The following is a 21,781-nucleotide window of genomic DNA, read 5'->3' as shown; positions in this document are numbered from 1 at the left end:
GTACCCCTATAAAATCCCACGCACAGAAGTGCTGGCGCCTCTTTGCTGCTGAATCCTTCCCTTGGAATAAACCTTTGCCTCTGGAACCTCCCTATCCAGGAGCCTCCTCCTTCTCTTTTGCCTGCTCCGTGCTGCAGTTAGTAGATCCTGAACCACTGAGCAGCGACACATCAGGTTCAGCCGCAGGCAGAACCCACGCCTGGGCCCTTCCCCACTCCTGGCGCAGCGCCTCAGTTTTCCCAAGAGCCAGCCCGGGCTCCGCCGGGCTGCGGCAATGGGGAACTGGCACTGTCCCAGTGCCTGACCGTGCTCTGGGTGAAAAACCTTTTCCTGATATGGAAATGAAACTTGCCCTGTCCCAGCTCCCTGCCCTTTTCTCCAGTGCTGTCACTGCTGCCAACAGTGACGAGAGCTGCAGCAGCCCCTGCGATTCCCCTCAGGAGGATGGTGAAGACCACAATGGCGCCCTTTACTCTCCTCCAGGCAGAAGAAAGTGGCCCCAGCTGCATCTGGGGCTTCCCCTCCAGACCACACTCCATCCTTGCAGTCCTCCTTTGCATTCTGGCTAAAGGCTTCATATCTTTTTCTATTGTCCTGCCCAAAACCGCGCCCGTCTGCTTCCCGCACTTCTCTTGGCTGCTGCTTTAGGGTGTGGGCACCATCACCAGAGACACAGAACAGCTTCTCCTCCCGCAGTTATGCTTATCCTCTGCACTTCCACGTGTCTGCCTTGATGTTCACTGGGGAACTTCCCACTTTGTGGCCACTCATTGCTGTGCTCAGCAGGGACACGGTTTTGTTTGGACGCGAGCTGCCGGAGCGAGATATGCAGCAACTGAAGCCCAGAATAGCAGAGGCTGGGCAGATTCTATTTGTCCCAGAATGCATGAAAGAGAGTGAGAAAAGCACAAGGAAATTTCAGACTGTTACTTTGTAATCTAATTGCCCCGGGACACTCAGCAATGGATGGTGCTCTGCTGCTACTGCCAATGCCTTCCTGGAGAAAAATTCATTGCAGGAAGGAGCAACATCATCTGACAGAGAGCAAGTGTGCCAGCAGTTGCTCCAGGTGCTCCTGCCATCAGCCCCTGCAGGAAGGAGCACAGCCCCCAATGCACGTGGGCTTTGGCTCCCTCTGGCACAGAAGCCCCCCGGGGGCACAGGTCTCTGGGGCAGGAGACGGGCACCAGCGCTGCCAGGGGCTCGAGGGGTGGCGGGTCTGCTTGGCCGGCGACTCTGCCACACCTGCTGATGTCAGCGCTCCCCGGGCCCCAGGGCTCAGAGCAGCATTCGTGCCCGGGCCCACACGTTCCTTGTGCGTGTCACACCCGCAGGTTTAGGACGGCCACCAGCCGGGACGTGTCCCAAGGAGGCCGTGCCAGTTTCCCTGGAAGGCCCCGTGCCCTTCCCAGCGCGGCTGCGTCGGCAGCCCTGGGGGCTCCTTCTGCTGCCCCTGAGCCCGCAGAGCAGGGCAGCCTTTGCTGACGCTCTGAGCCCTCGCTGAAGATCTTGTCGGCCTGCCTTAGACACCTGGGGCCAGGCATTCCTTCCAACCTGGGCCAGTTTGGCTGGGCTGGGGGCAGCCCCGCGGCAGGCGGCAGTGTGTGCAAGGGCCCTTGGTGACACGCTGCAGCACGGTCACCGTGGCATCGAATGGAACCGGGTGTCCAAGGGCCCTTTGTGACACCCCGTGGCATAGGAGCTGGCAATGACAAGAGCACGCCACAGTGCTCGGAGCACAACACGGGACAGGACAGGACAGAGCGGTGCCGTGAGGAGCCCCCGCACAGCGCGCTCGTTCGTGTCCCACCCGGAGCTTTACTGAGGCGTTGTTCCTGCAGCTGAGCTCCAGGCCAGACCACAGGACCTTCTTACCTGTGGTCTCCCTGAGGCTTCGCTTCTGCAGGTGCCCTCGAGGCCAGAGTACAATCCTTCACAGGAGTCTCCTGTCCTTGTGGCAGGGGCCCTTGAGACCGAGTGCAGGACTTGCTGTCCTGTAGCCTTCCTGAGGTTTCTTTCTTGACGGTGCCTTCCAGGCAGGACTGCAGGACTTGGTGACTTGGAGATTGTCCAAGGCCCCTCTCCTGCAAATAGCCACAAATCCAGTCTGAGACATGGAGCAGCCACCCCCAAATGTGCCCAAGCTGGCCTGGGTGGAGGAGGAGGAAGAAGGCCCTGGAGCTGCCCTGGCACAGGACACTGAAGAGGTGGTGCCATTCCAGCCACCACACGAGGGTGAGTGGCAGAGCTGGGCCACAGGACTGGTGCCTGCGGCCAGCTTGGCTCCACGCCATTCCTGCCGGGCCGGGCTGGGCCGGGCGGGCCGGGCCATGCCATGCTATCCCCTGGGGACCTGCCCACGCACAGGACGGAAGAGGGGCCGGGCAGACAGCCCGCAGTGGCCGTGCTCCATCCCCTGGCACATCCCGGGCCTCTCCCTGCCTGGGGAGCGCAGGGCTGGGCCCTGTAGTCCGGCCCCTCCCGCAGCCCCTCATCTCTGGCTGCGCTCGCTCTTTGCCAGATGCAGCCCCGGAGCGCACACAAGACCAGCAGTCCCGCCGTGGCCGCTTCCGCAGAACAGCGCAGGTACCTGCAGCCATCCCCACCTGGGCTGGGCCTGCTCTCCCTGCTCAGCCCAGCACCGTGTGTGCAGCACTCCATGCAACATCCCTGGCTTCTTGCCCTTCTCCTACAGTTTGTTTACAACTTCATCAAGAGAATTGAGGAGGAAGAGACCATGGGCGCAGGCCTCAGACCATACTCGCCCATCTTCCAAAGCAAGAGCGGTGCTGCCCTGCTGGCTATGCTTGTAGAGCAAGATTTGTACCATCCCAAGCAAGTAAGCAGCCTGTGGCCAGGCTTTGATCCCCCCAGGAATTGCTTGGCCTCCAAAGCCACGCATGCTGGTTGCTGGGAGCCTTTCAGGCCACATGGCAGCGTGGTGGCAAGGGAAGCACCCCTCTGGAGAAGCTGGGAACATTGCTCTCTCTGGCAGCTTTCCAAGTCTCCCCGTGCCTTCTCCAGGTGCCTGCCATGGTGAGCTACATCCACCAGTGGCTCACGGCCAATGATTCTGCTGAGCATAGGCTGGACAAGACCCTGCTGCATCTCGCCGAAGCACAGCCACAGGATGCCGTCTTGACGCTCCTGCGTGTGGCCCCGTCCTGTGACAGGTATGGGGCCCACCTGCCCCTGATGGGGGCTCCCCAGCCCATCACCCTGTCCAGCCTGCCCCAGGTGTCTGAGCAACAGAGAGTTCCAGGGCCCTCTGGCTGCTCCCTTTCCCAGCCCTGGCATGGCAGCCCCTCAGCCTGCTGCCACGCTCCCTTGCTGCCTCTCAGGGCTCTGTCCCCACGGGGCTGGGCTGTCTGGGTGCTGCCGGCAGGGGGGCAGTGGGCAGTGGCAGACACAGCCAGCCAGCTCAGCTGGCCCCGGTGCTGTGTCTGAGACCCCGCTGAGACACAGCTCGAACCCCGCAGAGCTGCCATGGCCATGTGGAAGACCATCCTGGCCTCAGCCAGGACTGCGGAGCTGGCACAGCTGATACTCCTGGATGTGCTGGGGAGCTGGCCAGAGCACAGCACCTGCACCTCCGATGGGGGCGAAACGGCTGTCTTTGCCCTGGCTGTGAGTTTCTGCAAGTGGCCTTTGCTGGCCCCAAGGCTGCCTCCCTAGCAGCTCTCCATCCTCCTTCCCCCACTGCATCTCCCTGCCTCAGGCGCTGGCCTGAAACCTGGCCCAGGGGCAGCTTCAGGGCCACCAGGCCCCGTGCTCCCCCTGCGCCTCTCCTGGCCTCTCCCTGCCACGCTCGGGCCCTGCCACACGGACACCTGGGCACTGAGCGCTGTCTTGGGCGGCTTTGTCCTTTGCAGGCAACTGTGGTGATGTGGAAGATCCTCCAGGTGCCCTGTCTCCCACGGATATTGAGGCTGTATTTCCCCCAGCTATTTGTGCATCTGCTCTTCCAAGTCTTCTTCAGCACTCTGGATACGCCAGAGGAGGTCCTTACCTTCTGGAAGGCATGCCAGGAAGAGCATGGCCTTGCCACTAGCCCCAACAGGTGCTCCGTGACAGTCCTCCTGTCCCTGCCACGTGGCCTGCCAAGGAGCCAGTGCTGCCAGTGTGACCTGGGCTTTGCTCTGCACACAGGTTTGCAGTGCGGACCCTGAAGTCCCTGCTCTGCCTGCTCCGCTGCGAGGATGTGGTGGTGGCAATGGAACGCAGGTGTGCCTGGGACACGCTGCTCTCTGTTGACACTCACCACTTTGCCGTGGCTCTGCTTGCCAGGTGAGACCCCCCCAAATGCCTCTGATATTTCTGCTCTGTGCCCAGGTGCCCCACTAAGTGCCCGTGGTAATGGGCAGGAGGGCCTTGTCCCTGAGAGACGCACGGCCAAGCAGACTGGAAAAGGCTGGGAGAGGAGGCTGCCCATGAGCAACCAACTCCCAAATGGCCCAGGTCCCCTGGCTGGAAGGGTGCTGGGGGAAGATGAGAACTAGGTGAGCCACTCCTGGGAGAGGTTTGCCCCACTGGCTCAGGGGTCTTCTTTCCTTTCTCCCCTCTTCAGAGAAATTCGCCGTCTAGCCATACCCTTCTGTTCCGCGGTTGCATTCTACCTGCTCGCCCTGCTCGGCCAAGAGATGCCATACTGGGATTTCCCTGCCTTGGCATTCCTTGTGGAGGTGAGCCTCAAGGCCAGCGCTGCCTGGCTGAGCTGCCTCCCAGCTCTCTGCCCTCTCGTAGCCACAGCTGCCAGGACAAAGACACCCGTGCCCGTGCCCTGTGCTGCTGCCTGGGCCATGTGCTGCTGCCTGGGCCCGGCCCTGTGCGCTTCTGGCCTCCTGCCGGCCGGCTCCCCTGTCACTGCCCTGTGCCTTTCAGGTGCTCGACTGCCTGGACTTGAGGGAATGCAGTGACAGTCTTCTGGAGATCATGGCACAGAACCTGCAGAGCGAGCACATGGCCAGGCGTTACTTGGCACTCAGAGGCCTCGTAGTGCTGGGCAAGAATCCCTTGATGGTGAGAATGGGCCCGTGGCTGAAGCCCTGAAGGCAGCGTGGGGCTGGGCAACGCAGTCGCTTGGCCTTGCCTGGCCTTCGGGCGCTGGGGCAGCTGCTCCCAGCTCTCCTGCCTCCCGCATCAGCTGCCCGAGTGCTTCGGGACAGGCCTTTGGCCTCTGGGCCCTGCGGCAGCAGGGCGGCCTTTCACAAAGTTGGCTTCCACGCAGGCCGAAAAAATGCGGAGCCTGACTGAAAGTCTTGTGGAGCTCCTGGAGGAAAATGATAGCGACATCATCAGGATGACCATTCTTCTACTCCGATATTTGCTCCTGGATAATGGTGCCCCAATACCCACCCCCATCGCCCTGCAGCTGGCTGAGGCGCTCCTGCCACTCTTTGACCGCGTAAGGCTCTGTGCCCACAGCCACGGCCACTGGCTGCTGCCCGCACACTTGGTGCCCTGTGCAGATGCAGGCCTGTGCCCTGGGGGGCCTGAAGCAGCTGATGCTCAGCTCTTTTGCCCTTCCCTTTCATACAGGATGATATCCAGGTGCAGCTGAGCTCCATGTCTTTCTTTCAAGAGATGCTCGACTTATTAACAGAAGAGGGAAGAAAGGCCCTGAAGTCCCACGTGCGCCAGAGCCTGCTCCCACTCTACTTCCACTGCCGTGACGAGAATCAGATTGTTGCTGAGGTGAGCACTTGTGGCCAGCTGCTGTCCCCCTGGCAGGGGAACGCACTGCCTCCTGCCCTGGCACCTTGCGGGCTGCAGCCTCCTCCAGCCTGTGGCATAGGCTGGCTCCTGTGGCCTGCACTGTGGGGCCATCGGTGCGTCTCTGCTGCTCTCCAGGCCTCCCGGGAAACGCTGCATTCTTCAGCCAGATTCCTGAAGAGGAGGGATCTCCAACAAATGCTACAGGTGGATCAGAGCTTTGGCGAGTGCCTGGTAAGAGCAGCCGAGAAACCCCAGCCTCAGCCTGGAGAAGGCCCCTGAGGGCGGTGCTCAGTCTGCGGGGCTGGCAGCTGTGCCCCTGCCGGCTGCTGCTCCCAGAGGCCGCGCAGGCTCTTCTCCAGGCTCCCGTGGGCCCGAGCCGGGTGCCCACGCAGTCCCGGCCCGGCAGGGCGGCGGGGCGGCACCGCGGCTCCCCGGGCAGCAGGCGGCCCTCTGGCCTCTCCCCTCGGGAGCCCGGCGCCGGCTGCTGCTGGCCACGCCTCAGGGCTCCCCGGGTAGGAGAGGGCCGGGGCTCAGCGCAGGCAGCGCCCGGCCCGGGGCCTGAGCCCGCCCCAACCCTTCCCTCCTGCTGCTCTCTCCAGCTGGCAGAGGACAGGAGCCGAGCAGCCGAGCACCTGCGCCGGGCCCTGTGCTACCTGCAAAGCCCACAGGAGCCCCTGCGAGAGGCGGCCGTCAGCTTCATGGGTGAGCCACGAGCCCGCGCTCCCTCCCCTGCCCACCGCAGCTCGGCCCCGGCCCCGCCTGCTGCCCCGGCAGCGCCACCCGGGCCCGGCGCCGTGGAGCCCCGCCTGGCCCGGGCATTGCTGCTGCCGCCGCCCTCTGGCAACCGTGCCCTTGGGCGGCAGCATGCGGCAAAGGCCCGGGCTGAGACCTGACGGGCCAGCAGCCCGTGTGGCCACAGCACCGACAACGCCGCTGGCAGGGAGCTGTGCTGCTGGGCCCGTGACAGGCTCTGTGTTCACAGGGATGGCCGGCCGGCACCTGAGGGGGCAGCAGCAAGAGCTTCAGCTGATCTGCAGTGGTGAGTGAGGGCAGCGGGCTGACCGTGGGGGCTGGCACGGGAAGCTGCAAGCCCTGCCCCGGCTGCGGAGGGCTCTGCTCCCGTGGCCAGAGCACACAGACATTTCAGGGCCACGTGTGGCATTCGTGGCCAGCAGCTTCAGGCTGATCCCCTTGGTCCCTGCTCCCTCCGGGCCATGGCAAGAGCCGGCCGGGATGACCCTGCCAGGGGGTTCACCTCGGCTCCCTGCACATCCGGCATCTGACCTTGGCTCTGTTCCTCTCTCTTGCAGCCCTTGAAGAAATGGCCTATGACAGCAGTCCCGCAATCAGAAATGCTGCAATTGAATCTTGTTTAGTTCTCCGGGCTGTACAGAGAGCTCCGTACTCCACATGGCATAAGCTGCGAGATCAATTCCGCAGTGCATGGAAGAAACGGCCTCGTCTGTGGGGCACTGCCTTGCTGTTCTGCTGCAGCTCCCCAGAGAGATGATCTGCGCAAGACTCTGTCTGCTGGGCCACTTGAGCCAGCAGGGGTTGTCTTCTTCTTCTATTAGATTTTTGCCTTTGTATTTTCCTTTTAGTTGACAATGTAAATATAGGGTATCTTACAATACATGGAGTCCCAGGATCTTTCTTTTCCTGCACAGTGTCTGTAGGGCATAGGGGAAGAGGGGCAAAAGGGTGCTTGTGCTCATCCAGCTGCCCAGGCGTGCAGTGTTGCAGGGAAAATGGCCAGAAGCCCCTTGGCCTCTGGTGGTTCTGCTGCAGCCTTTGTGCTGCCGACAAGAGCGGCTGGGCAGGGGCAGGAGCTGCGGGGATCCCTGCCCGACTGGTGCCTGGATATTGCCACAAGCCCCGTGCCACGCAGGAAGGGCCATCCACGTCCTCCTGCCCGTGTGCTACTGGCTGCTTTGCTGAGGGCTCCCAGGTGCCTCTGGATGGGACTTCTCTGGAGCTGCTGTGGGGCTGTGGCGCTGCTGCCGGGAAGTTTGGCCGGGCTGGGGGACACCCTGAGTCACTGGTAAGCCCTGAGCAATGGGCTGGCAGAGGCCATAAGCAGCCCCCTGGCAGCCGCCTTGATCCTGAAAGCTGGCTGCTCTGGCGCTTCCTCGGTGGCCCGTGGAGGGACCCCCTGGAATCAGGCGTGGAACCCTGGTCCTGGCCTTTCAGGCCTCTGAGGCCAGGAGTTGCGGGGCTGGGCGTGTGCCCGGCCTGTGCTCCAGACTGGAGCCCCCCGCCCCTCAGCCTCAGGCATTGAGCTCCCCTGCCTGCTTGCCGAGTCTTGCTCCTGTTGCTCCGAGGGATGCCCAGTTCTGTGCCTTTAGGCCCCGTTGAGCCAGAAGAGCAGCAGCTTGGAGCCCAGAGGGGCCACAGAAAGGCCCTCTTGGACAAAGGGCATTCCTGTCATTCCCAGGGCAGGGCCACATGAGAGTGCAGCGGGCACCTTCAGGGCCACCTGGGCCACCTCCCTGTGTGCAGGGCTGGCTCTTTGCTTTGCTGCTCTTGGCCTTTTGTCGTCGTACTCCTTGGGCTGCCTGCAGCGAGGGGCAGCCCTATAAGGAGGGTGAAAGGCCCCGTCTCCCACATCTCAAGGGGGAAATGCAGCTCTCCCGGCCCTCAGCCCACGCTGTAAGCAGAGCAGAGCCTTTTCCCCAGCCCTGATGGCTTTCTGCCTGCTTCTGGCCCCTGGCCACCATGACCCACTGCACTCGCTCTGAGTCACCTACAGGATGGCTGGTGCCTCTTGATTTGCTGACCCTGGGACGTGAGGGTCACTGAGGGAAAGGTGCGTGTCCCAATGCTGAGGGCACACGTGGCTCACTGAGCAGACTTGGGGCTTCCCCAGCAGGTTGCAGGTGTCTTGCCTTATGTCTCGTGTTACAGTGGTTGTGCTGCTGCCTGGTCCTGTCCCTCTTCTCACTCTCACCCAACCTGGACCCTCTGACCTGCCTTCAAGAAACCCTGTTGGATCAGACATGCTGTCAAGAGCCCTCCTTCGCCTGCCGCTCCAGCGCACATTACAACCTCCGGGCCTGACAGCAAGGTGGGCTGGGGGAGCTGGTCTCTCACACCAAGAGGGAACCGCTCTCGACACCACCGGGCCATGGACGTTCCCCGCACCAGATAAAATCATCTCCAAGTTTAGCTAGTAAGGCAGTAAGGTAGAAACCATTAATAGCCTGGAAATCTGGCACTAGTCTCTAAGTTCCGTTAGCTCTCTTTATTGCTAATCTAGGAGTAATACATTTTGACTCCCATTCTTCCAATAATCCTGATGTCAGGAATTTATTCCTTGTTGCCTCCGTTCTTTTCCCAGCCTATCGTCTTCCAGGGTATTGCTTTCTGACTATGGCCTAACTCTTGTCTGCAGCTCAATTTTAATAGGGTCTGCTCGTTTGGATTTTCCTGGGCTATCAGTATCCCATACTCTTGGCTACACCTGATTCAATACTTGCTCTAAATAGTTATTCTTGTTTCTTGGTCTTGTGTCAATTGTCAGTCCTACTGCTAAAACCAATTTGTCTTCAGGTACCTTCAACTTAATTTTTCTTTCCCTAAACGGAACTGTTGTGTCCAAATTTTCAAGCAAATCCCTGCCGAGGACAGATTTGGGGCAGTTTGCTAAATAAAGAAACTGATGGATTGCCAGTTTCTTCTTGATTTTCCATTGAAGTGCTTGCAGGAGGAATGCATTTTCTGGCTGGCCAGTGGCTCCTATTGCTTGAAGATAGTTCTCACTTTTGGGTATCAGTGCTCGATTCAAGAGTGAAAGATGGGTTTCCACTATTTATTAAAAATTCAACCTCTTTATCACCCTTTAGCTTTATTTTAACCAGTGGCCTGCTGGGGTAAGAGTTGCCAGTCTCGGTCATTTCTTATCATCTAGAGCGGCTACAAGAGTTTTGTGTACTTTGTCTGCTAACTCTGGGCACTGGCCCTATTTTCCAGTGTCCTTATTTCTTACAACACGCACATTGCTTTGGCCCCAGCTTGGTCTGTGCCTGGTTTGAAACTCCTCTGCCTCTGCTGCTTTTGCCCCTGCCTCTGCTTCATGCGCGTCCTCTCCCCGGTGCTGATCCAGAGCTGCCACCATGGCTGCACGGAGTTCATTTTCTTTTTCTCTGTCTTTATCATCATACGCTTTCAATGCTTTTCTCATTAATTTCTTTTAAGTCTCTCTTTACAGGCTCTTTCAGCCTCTGAAGTTTCTGCCCGACACCTGGGCTAGATTGCCCTAACATCAGGGATACGGACTGCTGCTTTCCCATATCCGACCAGGGATGCAGAGCTGCGCTTTATGTGCAGCTGCTCACAACCTGTCCACAAAGTCAGTGGGTGACTCGTGCTGGCCCTGTGGAACATTATCTATTGTTGACCAATTGATTGCTTTTGGACTAGCATTTTGTAATTCAAATTTGACTAGTTCCTGGCATCTGGTTAACATTGCACAGCTGCCTGCATCGTTCGGGTCCCACAAAGGGCTTACAATAGGAAACAGCTGGTCCACTGTACCTTGTAAGGCTCCACTAGCAATTTGTCCCTGCGCACGTGCTCTGGCTACCTTGATCACCAACTCTTTGCTGGTTTTGTTAGCTCTGTCAACATGAAATCAGTAGCACCTCCCTCTGGGACTTGATTCTTGACTATGCACTCCAATCTTTTTGCCACTTTGCCTGGGTTTTCTCTCTACATTTTAACTTTTTCCCACCAACGGTTCAGCTCACTAGGAGAAAAGCAGATGTTCACCCACATGGCTTCTCCTGGGGGACTCAAGACTTGCCTTAAGCGGGGGACTAAAGGCAAAGCTTTCTTGCTTTTATTCCTTGTGTTGGTTGTCACTGGGGGTCTCTGAAAGTGTCCCCTCACCTCATCCTCACTGCCATCTGGGTTTCATTCAGGGCGCGGCGTGCTTGGCTGAGGGGGAGTGTACCCGAGCTGGCCTGGGGTAACTCGCCTGTAAGTCTTGGACACCTAGGACACAATCTTCCTGGTGCATTGGAGCCAATTTCAAGCATCTCTGCCCTATGCTGGATACGGAACGACAGCTCTTTATTTTCTGCCTGTTTTCTCTTTCCAAAGTTAGGACTAAAGGTCCTATGAGGCCAAATAAAAAAGCCACAATTCTTTCTTCCCCTCAGGTTTATTCTTCAGGGTAAAAAACATGTCTGCATATATGGCTGGATCTCATTTTTCTTCTTTTCTTCAAAATAACATCAACTGTAACAACGTATCATAAAGTTTCAGCGGGGGACACTTTTCACCACTTCCTAATTGACACCAAGGCTACCATTGGGTAGGCTATTTCATCCGATTACCTTTCTTGGAAAAACTGCCCTCTGGGATTCCTCCCAAATCTTTCTCCACTGCTAAATTACCTTCTAGTGGACTCTTTTAAATACCATCTTTACTTCTCGTCTTGTTCATTCTTCATGCTATCAACATTTCCAAACTTTGCAGGATCTACTAGTACTTCTCTTTTCCTTCTCTTCATCCCCTGTATACTCCACTTCACACACACGGGCTGTCTCTCAGTCACCCAGCACCAATAGTCTTTTTTACACTCTTAACAAGCAATGAAAATAAAAGGATTCCACGTTCCACACAACCTACACGGAATTGGGGTTTGATCAGACATAAAACGAATTTCTTCAAAAACTGCCTAAAGTCATACCCGGCAGCATATACTCGTGTCAACCTGGAGTTCACAACCCTTGACTTTTGATGTAGTGTCTAAAAGATTGAGTGACTGCTCAATGTTGTTCAAACACTTCTCAAAGTCAGACGAGCTCGGTGCTGTGCCCATTTTCCCTGGGGTGTTCCGGTTCGTGTTTATTTGTCAGTTAGCGTAGGATGGTTTGTTTTCACGTAGCCCGTGCTTCCCCCACGTTGGTTTACCCCTAGGTTTTGCCCTCCGTCAAAGCTGTCCCTCATGCCATTGCCCACTCTTTGTTCCAGCTCCTTCCCTGCCTGTCAAGATCATGCAGCTCTTTATTCCTGAACCTTCCCTCTCAGTTTTGCCTTGGACCAATCCCTGACTGCACCACCCCTTCGCAATTCCCCTGTTGCTGCAAGCCCCACTGGCCCAGGTGACCTACCTTCTCCTCCCATCTGGCCTAATTAGTCCCAAGCAACTGATGGAATCCCCTGGCTCCTTCCCTGCAGATTCCTTACTGATCAATCCTCTGTATCCGCCGCCCGAGTTGTACCCCTATAAAATCCCACGCACAGAAGTGCTGGCGCCTCTTTGCTGCTGAATCCTTCCCTTGGAATAAACCTTTGCCTCTGGAACCTCCCTATCCAGGAGCCTCCTCCTTCTCTTTTGCCTGCTCCGTGCTGCAGTTAGTAGATCCTGAACCACTGAGCAGCGACACATCAGGTTCAGCCGCAGGCAGAACCCACGCCTGGGCCCTTCCCCACTCCTGGCGCAGCGCCTCAGTTTTCCCAAGAGCCAGCCCGGGCTCCGCCGGGCTGCGGCAATGGGGAACTGGCACTGTCCCAGTGCCTGACCGTGCTCTGGGTGAAAAACCTTTTCCTGATATGGAAATGAAACTTGCCCTGTCCCAGCTCCCTGCCCTTTTCTCCAGTGCTGTCACTGCTGCCAACAGTGACGAGAGCTGCAGCAGCCCCTGCGATTCCCCTCAGGAGGATGGTGAAGACCACAATGGCGCCCTTTACTCTCCTCCAGGCAGAAGAAAGTGGCCCCAGCTGCATCTGGGGCTTCCCCTCCAGACCACACTCCATCCTTGCAGTCCTCCTTTGCATTCTGGCTAAAGGCTTCATATCTTTTTCTATTGTCCTGCCCAAAACCGCGCCCGTCTGCTTCCCGCACTTCTCTTGGCTGCTGCTTTAGGGTGTGGGCACCATCACCAGAGACACAGAACAGCTTCTCCTCCCGCAGTTATGCTTATCCTCTGCACTTCCACGTGTCTGCCTTGATGTTCACTGGGGAACTTCCCACTTTGTGGCCACTCATTGCTGTGCTCAGCAGGGACACGGTTTTGTTTGGACGCGAGCTGCCGGAGCGAGATATGCAGCAACTGAAGCCCAGAATAGCAGAGGCTGGGCAGATTCTATTTGTCCCAGAATGCATGAAAGAGAGTGAGAAAAGCACAAGGAAATTTCAGACTGTTACTTTGTAATCTAATTGCCCCGGGACACTCAGCAATGGATGGTGCTCTGCTGCTACTGCCAATGCCTTCCTGGAGAAAAATTCATTGCAGGAAGGAGCAACATCATCTGACAGAGAGCAAGTGTGCCAGCAGTTGCTCCAGGTGCTCCTGCCATCAGCCCCTGCAGGAAGGAGCACAGCCCCCAATGCACGTGGGCTTTGGCTCCCTCTGGCACAGAAGCCCCCCGGGGGCACAGGTCTCTGGGGCAGGAGACGGGCACCAGCGCTGCCAGGGGCTCGAGGGGTGGCGGGTCTGCTTGGCCGGCGACTCTGCCACACCTGCTGATGTCAGCGCTCCCCGGGCCCCAGGGCTCAGAGCAGCATTCGTGCCCGGGCCCACACGTTCCTTGTGCGTGTCACACCCGCAGGTTTAGGACGGCCACCAGCCGGGACGTGTCCCAAGGAGGCCGTGCCAGTTTCCCTGGAAGGCCCCGTGCCCTTCCCAGCGCGGCTGCGTCGGCAGCCCTGGGGGCTCCTTCTGCTGCCCCTGAGCCCGCAGAGCAGGGCAGCCTTTGCTGACGCTCTGAGCCCTCGCTGAAGATCTTGTCGGCCTGCCTTAGACACCTGGGGCCAGGCATTCCTTCCAACCTGGGCCAGTTTGGCTGGGCTGGGGGCAGCCCCGCGGCAGGCGGCAGTGTGTGCAAGGGCCCTTGGTGACACGCTGCAGCACGGTCACCGTGGCATCGAATGGAACCGGGTGTCCAAGGGCCCTTTGTGACACCCCGTGGCATAGGAGCTGGCAATGACAAGAGCACGCCACAGTGCTCGGAGCACAACACGGGACAGGACAGGACAGAGCGGTGCCGTGAGGAGCCCCCGCACAGCGCGCTCGTTCGTGTCCCACCCGGAGCTTTACTGAGGCGTTGTTCCTGCAGCTGAGCTCCAGGCCAGACCACAGGACCTTCTTACCTGTGGTCTCCCTGAGGCTTCGCTTCTGCAGGTGCCCTCGAGGCCAGAGTACAATCCTTCACAGGAGTCTCCTGTCCTTGTGGCAGGGGCCCTTGAGACCGAGTGCAGGACTTGCTGTCCTGTAGCCTTCCTGAGGCTTCTTTCTTGACGGTGCCTTCCAGGCAGGACTGCAGGACTTGGTGACTTGGAGATTGTCCAAGGCCCCTCTCCTGCAAATAGCCACAAATCCAGTCTGAGACATGGAGCAGCCACCCCCAAATGTGCCCAAGCTGGCCTGGGTGGAGGAGGAGGAAGAAGGCCCTGGAGCTGCCCTGGCACAGGACACTGAAGAGGTGGTGCCATTCCAGCCACCACACGAGGGTGAGTGGCAGAGCTGGGCCACAGGACTGGTGCCTGCGGCCAGCTTGGCTCCACGCCATTCCTGCCGGGCCGGGCTGGGCCGGGCGGGCCGGGCCATGCCATGCTATCCCCTGGGGACCTGCCCACGCACAGGACGGAAGAGGGGCCGGGCAGACAGCCCGCAGTGGCCGTGCTCCATCCCCTGGCACATCCCGGGCCTCTCCCTGCCTGGGGAGCGCAGGGCTGGGCCCTGTAGTCCGGCCCCTCCCGCAGCCCCTCATCTCTGGCTGCGCTCGCTCTTTGCCAGATGCAGCCCCGGAGCGCACACAAGACCAGCAGTCCCGCCGTGGCCGCTTCCGCAGAACAGCGCAGGTACCTGCAGCCATCCCCACCTGGGCTGGGCCTGCTCTCCCTGCTCAGCCCAGCACCGTGTGTGCAGCACTCCATGCAACATCCCTGGCTTCTTGCCCTTCTCCTACAGTTTGTTTACAACTTCATCAAGAGAATTGAGGAGGAAGAGACCATGGGCGCAGGCCTCAGACCATACTCGCCCATCTTCCAAAGCAAGAGCGGTGCTGCCCTGCTGGCTATGCTTGTAGAGCAAGATTTGTACCATCCCAAGCAAGTAAGCAGCCTGTGGCCAGGCTTTGATGCCCCCAGGAATTGCTTGGCCTCCAAAGCCACGCATGCTGGTTGCTGGGAGCCTTTCAGGCCACATGGCAGCGTGGTGGCAAGGGAAGCACCCCTCTGGAGAAGCTGGGAACATTGCTCTCTCTGGCAGCTTTCCAAGTCTCCCCGTGCCTTCTCCAGGTGCCTGCCATGGTGAGCTACATCCACCAGTGGCTCACGGCCAATGATTCTGCTGAGCATAGGCTGGACAAGACCCTGCTGCATCTCGCCGAAGCACAGCCACAGGATGCCGTCTTGACGCTCCTGCGTGTGGCCCCGTCCTGTGACAGGTATGGGGCCCACCTGCCCCTGATGGGGGCTCCCCAGCCCATCACCCTGTCCAGCCTGCCCCAGGTGTCTGAGCAACAGAGAGTTCCAGGGCCCTCTGGCTGCTCCCTTTCCCAGCCCTGGCATGGCAGCCCCTCAGCCTGCTGCCACGCTCCCTTGCTGCCTCTCAGGGCTCTGTCCCCACGGGGCTGGGCTGTCTGGGTGCTGCCGGCAGGGGGGCAGTGGGCAGTGGCAGACACAGCCAGCCAGCTCAGCTGGCCCCGGTGCTGTGTCTGAGACCCCGCTGAGACACAGCTCGAACCCCGCAGAGCTGCCATGGCCATGTGGAAGACCATCCTGGCCTCAGCCAGGACTGCGGAGCTGGCACAGCTGATACTCCTGGATGTGCTGGGGAGCTGGCCAGAGCACAGCACCTGCACCTCCGATGGGGGCGAAACGGCTGTCTTTGCCCTGGCTGTGAGTTTCTGCAAGTGGCCTTTGCTGGCCCCAAGGCTGCCTCCCTAGCAGCTCTCCATCCTCCTTCCCCCACTGCATCTCCCTGCCTCAGGCGCTGGCCTGAAACCTGGCCCAGGGGCAGCTTCAGGGCCACCAGGCCCCGTGCTCCCCCTGCGCCTCTCCTGGCCTCTCCCTGCCACGCTCGGGCCCTGCCACACGGACACCTGGGCACTGAGCGCTGTCTTGGGCGGCTTTGTCCTTTGCAGGCAACTGTGGTGATGTGGAAGATCCTCCAGGTGCCCTGTCTCCCACGGATATTGAGGCTGTATTTCCCCCAGCTATTTGTGCATCTGCTCTTCCAAGTCTTCTTCAGCACTCTGGATACGCCAGAGGAGGTCCTTACCTTCTGGAAGGCATGCCAGGAAGAGCATGGCCTTGCCACTAGCCCCAACAGGTGCTCCGTGACAGTCCTCCTGTCCCTGCCACGTGGCCTGCCAAGGAGCCAGTGCTGCCAGTGTGACCTGGGCTTTGCTCTGCACACAGGTTTGCAGTGCGGACCCTGAAGTCCCTGCTCTGCCTGCTCCGCTGCGAGGATGTGGTGGTGGCAATGGAACGCAGGTGTGCCTGGGACACGCTGCTCTCTGTTGACACTCACCACTTTGCCGTGGCTCTGCTTGCCAGGTGAGACCCCCCCAAATGCCTCTGATATTTCTGCTCTGTGCCCAGGTGCCCCACTAAGTGCCCGTGGTAATGGGCAGGAGGGCCTTGTCCCTGAGAGACGCACGGCCAAGCAGACTGGAAAAGGCTGGGAGAGGAGGCTGCCCATGAGCAACCAACTCCCAAATGGCCCAGGTCCCCTGGCTGGAAGGGTGCTGGGGGAAGATGAGAACTAGGTGAGCCACTCCTGGGAGAGGTTTGCCCCACTGGCTCAGGGGTCTTCTTTCCTTTCTCCCCTCTTCAGAGAAATTCGCCGTCTAGCCATACCCTTCTGTTCCGCGGTTGCATTCTACCTGCTCGCCCTGCTCGGCCAAGAGATGCCATACTGGGATTTCCCTGCCTTGGCATTCCTTGTGGAGGTGAGCCTCAAGGCCAGCGCTGCCTGGCTGAGCTGCCTCCCAGCTCTCTGCCCTCTCGTAGCCACAGCTGCCAGGACAAAGACACCCGTGCCCGTGCCCTGTGCTGCTGCCTGGGCCATGTGCTGCTGCCTGGGCCCGGCCCTGTGCGCTTCTGGCCTCCTGCCGGCCGGCTCCCCTGTCACTGCCCTGTGCCTTTCAGGTGCTCGACTGCCTGGACTTGAGGGAATGCAGTGACAGTCTTCTGGAGATCATGGCACAGAACCTGCAGAGCGAGCACATGGCCAGGCGTTACTTGGCACTCAGAGGCCTCGTAGTGCTGGGCAAGAATCCCTTGATGGTGAGAATGGGCCCGTGGCTGAAGCCCTGAAGGCAGCGTGGGGCTGGGCAACGCAGTCGCTTGGCCTTGCCTGGCCTTCGGGCGCTGGGGCAGCTGCTCCCAGCTCTCCTGCCTCCCGCATCAGCTGCCCGAGTGCTTCGGGACAGGCCTTTGGCCTCTGGGCCCTGCGGCAGCAGGGCGGCCTTTCACAAAGTTGGCTTCCACGCAGGCCGAAAAAATGCGGAGCCTGACTGAAAGTCTTGTGGAGCTCCTGGAGGAAAATGATAGCGACATCATCAGGATGACCATTCTTCTACTCCGATATTTGCTCCTGGATAATGGTGCCCCAATACCCACCCCCATCGCCCTGCAGCTGGCTGAGGCGCTCCTGCCACTCTTTGACCGCGTAAGGCTCTGTGCCCACAGCCACGGCCACTGGCTGCTGCCCGCACACTTGGTGCCCTGTGCAGATGCAGGCCTGTGCCCTGGGGGGCCTGAAGCAGCTGATGCTCAGCTCTTTTGCCCTTCCCTTTCATACAGGATGATATCCAGGTGCAGCTGAGCTCCATGTCTTTCTTTCAAGAGATGCTCGACTTATTAACAGAAGAGGGAAGAAAGGCCCTGAAGTCCCACGTGCGCCAGAGCCTGCTCCCACTCTACTTCCACTGCCGTGACGAGAATCAGATTGTTGCTGAGGTGAGCACTTGTGGCCAGCTGCTGTCCCCCTGGCAGGGGAACGCACTGCCTCCTGCCCTGGCACCTTGCGGGCTGCAGCCTCCTCCAGCCTGTGGCATAGGCTGGCTCCTGTGGCCTGCACTGTGGGGCCATCGGTGCGTCTCTGCTGCTCTCCAGGCCTCCCGGGAAACGCTGCATTCTTCAGCCAGATTCCTGAAGAGGAGGGATCTCCAACAAATGCTACAGGTGGATCAGAGCTTTGGCGAGTGCCTGGTAAGAGCAGCCGAGAAACCCCAGCCTCAGCCTGGAGAAGGCCCCTGAGGGCGGTGCTCAGTCTGCGGGGCTGGCAGCTGTGCCCCTGCCGGCTGCTGCTCCCAGAGGCCGCGCAGGCTCTTCTCCAGGCTCCCGTGGGCCCGAGCCGGGTGCCCACGCAGTCCCGGCCCGGCAGGGCGGCGGGGCGGCACCGCGGCTCCCCGGGCAGCAGGCGGCCCTCTGGCCTCTCCCCTCGGGAGCCCGGCGCCGGCTGCTGCTGGCCACGCCTCAGGGCTCCCCGGGTAGGAGAGGGCCGGGGCTCAGCGCAGGCAGCGCCCGGCCCGGGGCCTGAGCCCGCCCCAACCCTTCCCTCCTGCTGCTCTCTCCAGCTGGCAGAGGACAGGAGCCGAGCAGCCGAGCACCTGCGCCGGGCCCTGTGCTACCTGCAAAGCCCACAGGAGCCCCTGCGAGAGGCGGCCGTCAGCTTCATGGGTGAGCCACGAGCCCGCGCTCCCTCCCCTGCCCACCGCAGCTCGGCCCCGGCCCCGCCTGCTGCCCCGGCAGCGCCACCCGGGCCCGGCGCCGTGGAGCCCCGCCTGGCCCGGGCATTGCTGCTGCCGCCGCCCTCTGGCAACCGTGCCCTTGGGCGGCAGCATGCGGCAAAGGCCCGGGCTGAGACCTGACGGGCCAGCAGCCCGTGTGGCCACAGCACCGACAACGCCGCTGGCAGGGAGCTGTGCTGCTGGGCCCGTGACAGGCTCTGTGTTCACAGGGATGGCCGGCCGGCACCTGAGGGGGCAGCAGCAAGAGCTTCAGCTGATCTGCAGTGGTGAGTGAGGGCAGCGGGCTGACCGTGGGGGCTGGCACGGGAAGCTGCAAGCCCTGCCCCGGCTGCGGAGGGCTCTGCTCCCGTGGCCAGAGCACACAGACATTTCAGGGCCACGTGTGGCATTCGTGGCCAGCAGCTTCAGGCTGATCCCCTTGGTCCCTGCTCCCTCCGGGCCATGGCAAGAGCCGGCCGGGATGACCCTGCCAGGGGGTTCACCTCGGCTCCCTGCACATCCGGCATCTGACCTTGGCTCTGTTCCTCTCTCTTGCAGCCCTTGAAGAAATGGCCTATGACAGCAGTCCCGCAATCAGAAATGCTGCAATTGAATCTTGTTTAGTTCTCCGGGCTGTACAGAGAGCTCCGTACTCCACATGGCATAAGCTGCGAGATCAATTCCGCAGTGCATGGAAGAAACGGCCTCGTCTGTGGGGCACTGCCTTGCTGTTCTGCTGCAGCTCCCCAGAGAGATGATCTGCGCAAGACTCTGTCTGCTGGGCCACTTGAGCCAGCAGGGGTTGTCTTCTTCTTCTATTAGATTTTTGCCTTTGTATTTTCCTTTTAGTTGACAATGTAAATATAGGGTATCTTACAATACATGGAGTCCCAGGATCTTTCTTTTCCTGCACAGTGTCTGTAGGGCATAGGGGAAGAGGGGCAAAAGGGTGCTTGTGCTCATCCAGCTGCCCAGGCGTGCAGTGTTGCAGGGAAAATGGCCAGAAGCCCCTTGGCCTCTGGTGGTTCTGCTGCAGCCTTTGTGCTGCCGACAAGAGCGGCTGGGCAGGGGCAGGAGCTGCGGGGATCCCTGCCCGACTGGTGCCTGGATATTGCCACAAGCCCCGTGCCACGCAGGAAGGGCCATCCACGTCCTCCTGCCCGTGTGCTACTGGCTGCTTTGCTGAGGGCTCCCAGGTGCCTCTGGATGGGACTTCTCTGGAGCTGCTGTGGGGCTGTGGCGCTGCTGCCGGGAAGTTTGGCCGGGCTGGGGGACACCCTGAGTCACTGGTAAGCCCTGAGCAATGGGCTGGCAGAGGCCATAAGCAGCCCCCTGGCAGCCGCCTTGATCCTGAAAGCTGGCTGCTCTGGCGCTTCCTCGGTGGCCCGTGGAGGGACCCCCTGGAATCAGGCGTGGAACCCTGGTCCTGGCCTTTCAGGCCTCTGAGGCCAGGAGTTGCGGGGCTGGGCGTGTGCCCGGCCTGTGCTCCAGACTGGAGCCCCCCGCCCCTCAGCCTCAGGCATTGAGCTCCCCTGCCTGCTTGCCGAGTCTTGCTCCTGTTGCTCCGAGGGATGCCCAGTTCTGTGCCTTTAGGCCCCGTTGAGCCAGAAGAGCAGCAGCTTGGAGCCCAGAGGGGCCACAGAAAGGCCCTCTTGGACAAAGGGCATTCCTGTCATTCCCAGGGCAGGGCCACATGAGAGTGCAGCGGGCACCTTCAGGGCCACCTGGGCCACCTCCCTGTGTGCAGGGCTGGCTCTTTGCTTTGCTGCTCTTGGCCTTTTGTCGTCGTACTCCTTGGGCTGCCTGCAGCGAGGGGCAGCCCTATAAGGAGGGTGAAAGGCCCCGTCTCCCACATCTCAAGGGGGAAATGCAGCTCTCCCGGCCCTCAGCCCACGCTGTAAGCAGAGCAGAGCCTTTTCCCCAGCCCTGATGGCTTTCTGCCTGCTTCTGGCCCCTGGCCACCATGACCCACTGCACTCGCTCTGAGTCACCTACAGGATGGCTGGTGCCTCTTGATTTGCTGACCCTGGGACGTGAGGGTCACTGAGGGAAAGGTGCGTGTCCCAATGCTGAGGGCACACGTGGCTCACTGAGCAGACTTGGGGCTTCCCCAGCAGGTTGCAGGTGTCTTGCCTTATGTCTCGTGTTACAGTGGTTGTGCTGCTGCCTGGTCCTGTCCCTCTTCTCACTCTCACCCAACCTGGACCCTCTGACCTGCCTTCAAGAAACCCTGTTGGATCAGACATGCTGTCAAGAGCCCTCCTTTGCCTGCCGCTCCAGCGCACATTACAACCTCCGGGCCTGACAGCAAGGTGGGCTGGGGGAGCTGGTCTCTCACACCAAGAGGGAACCGCTCTCGACACCACCGGGCCATGGACGTTCCCCGCACCAGATAAAATCATCTCCAAGTTTAGCTAGTAAGGCAGTAAGGTAGAAACCATTAATAGCCTGGAAATCTGGCACTAGTCTCTAAGTTCCGTTAGCTCTCTTTATTGCTAATCTAGGAGTAATACATTTTGACTCCCATTCTTCCAATAATCCTGATGTCAGGAATTTATTCCTTGTTGCCTCCGTTCTTTTCCCAGCCTATCGTCTTCCAGGGTATTGCTTTCTGACTATGGCCTAACTCTTGTCTGCAGCTCAATTTTAATAGGGTCTGCTCGTTTGGATTTTCCTGGGCTATCAGTATCCCATACTCTTGGCTACACCTGATTCAATACTTGCTCTAAATAGTTATTCTTGTTTCTTGGTCTTGTGTCAATTGTCAGTCCTACTGCTAAAACCAATTTGTCTTCAGGTACCTTCAACTTAATTTTTCTTTCCCTAAACGGAACTGTTGTGTCCAAATTTTCAAGCAAATCCCTGCCGAGGACAGATTTGGGGCAGTTTGCTAAATAAAGAAACTGATGGATTGCCAGTTTCTTCTTGATTTTCCATTGAAGTGCTTGCAGGAGGAATGCATTTTCTGGCTGGCCAGTGGCTCCTATTGCTTGAAGATAGTTCTCACTTTTGGGTATCAGTGCTCGATTCAAGAGTGAAAGATGGGTTTCCACTATTTATTAAAAATTCAACCTCTTTATCACCCTTTAGCTTTATTTTAACCAGTGGCCTGCTGGGGTAAGAGTTGCCAGTCTCGGTCATTTCTTATCATCTAGAGCGGCTACAAGAGTTTTGTGTACTTTGTCTGCTAACTCTGGGCACTGGCCCTATTTTCCAGTGTCCTTATTTCTTACAACACGCACATTGCTTTGGCCCCAGCTTGGTCTGTGCCTGGTTTGAAACTCCTCTGCCTCTGCTGCTTTTGCCCCTGCCTCTGCTTCATGCGCGTCCTCTCCCCGGTGCTGATCCAGAGCTGCCACCATGGCTGCACGGAGTT

This window comes from Melozone crissalis, unplaced genomic scaffold (assembly GCF_028551555.1).
Source record: "Melozone crissalis strain CALT ecotype California unplaced genomic scaffold, PUWL_Pcris_2 ptg000005l_1, whole genome shotgun sequence".
NCBI lineage: Eukaryota > Metazoa > Chordata > Aves > Passeriformes > Passerellidae > Melozone > Melozone crissalis.
This window is presented reverse-complemented; position numbering follows the sequence as displayed.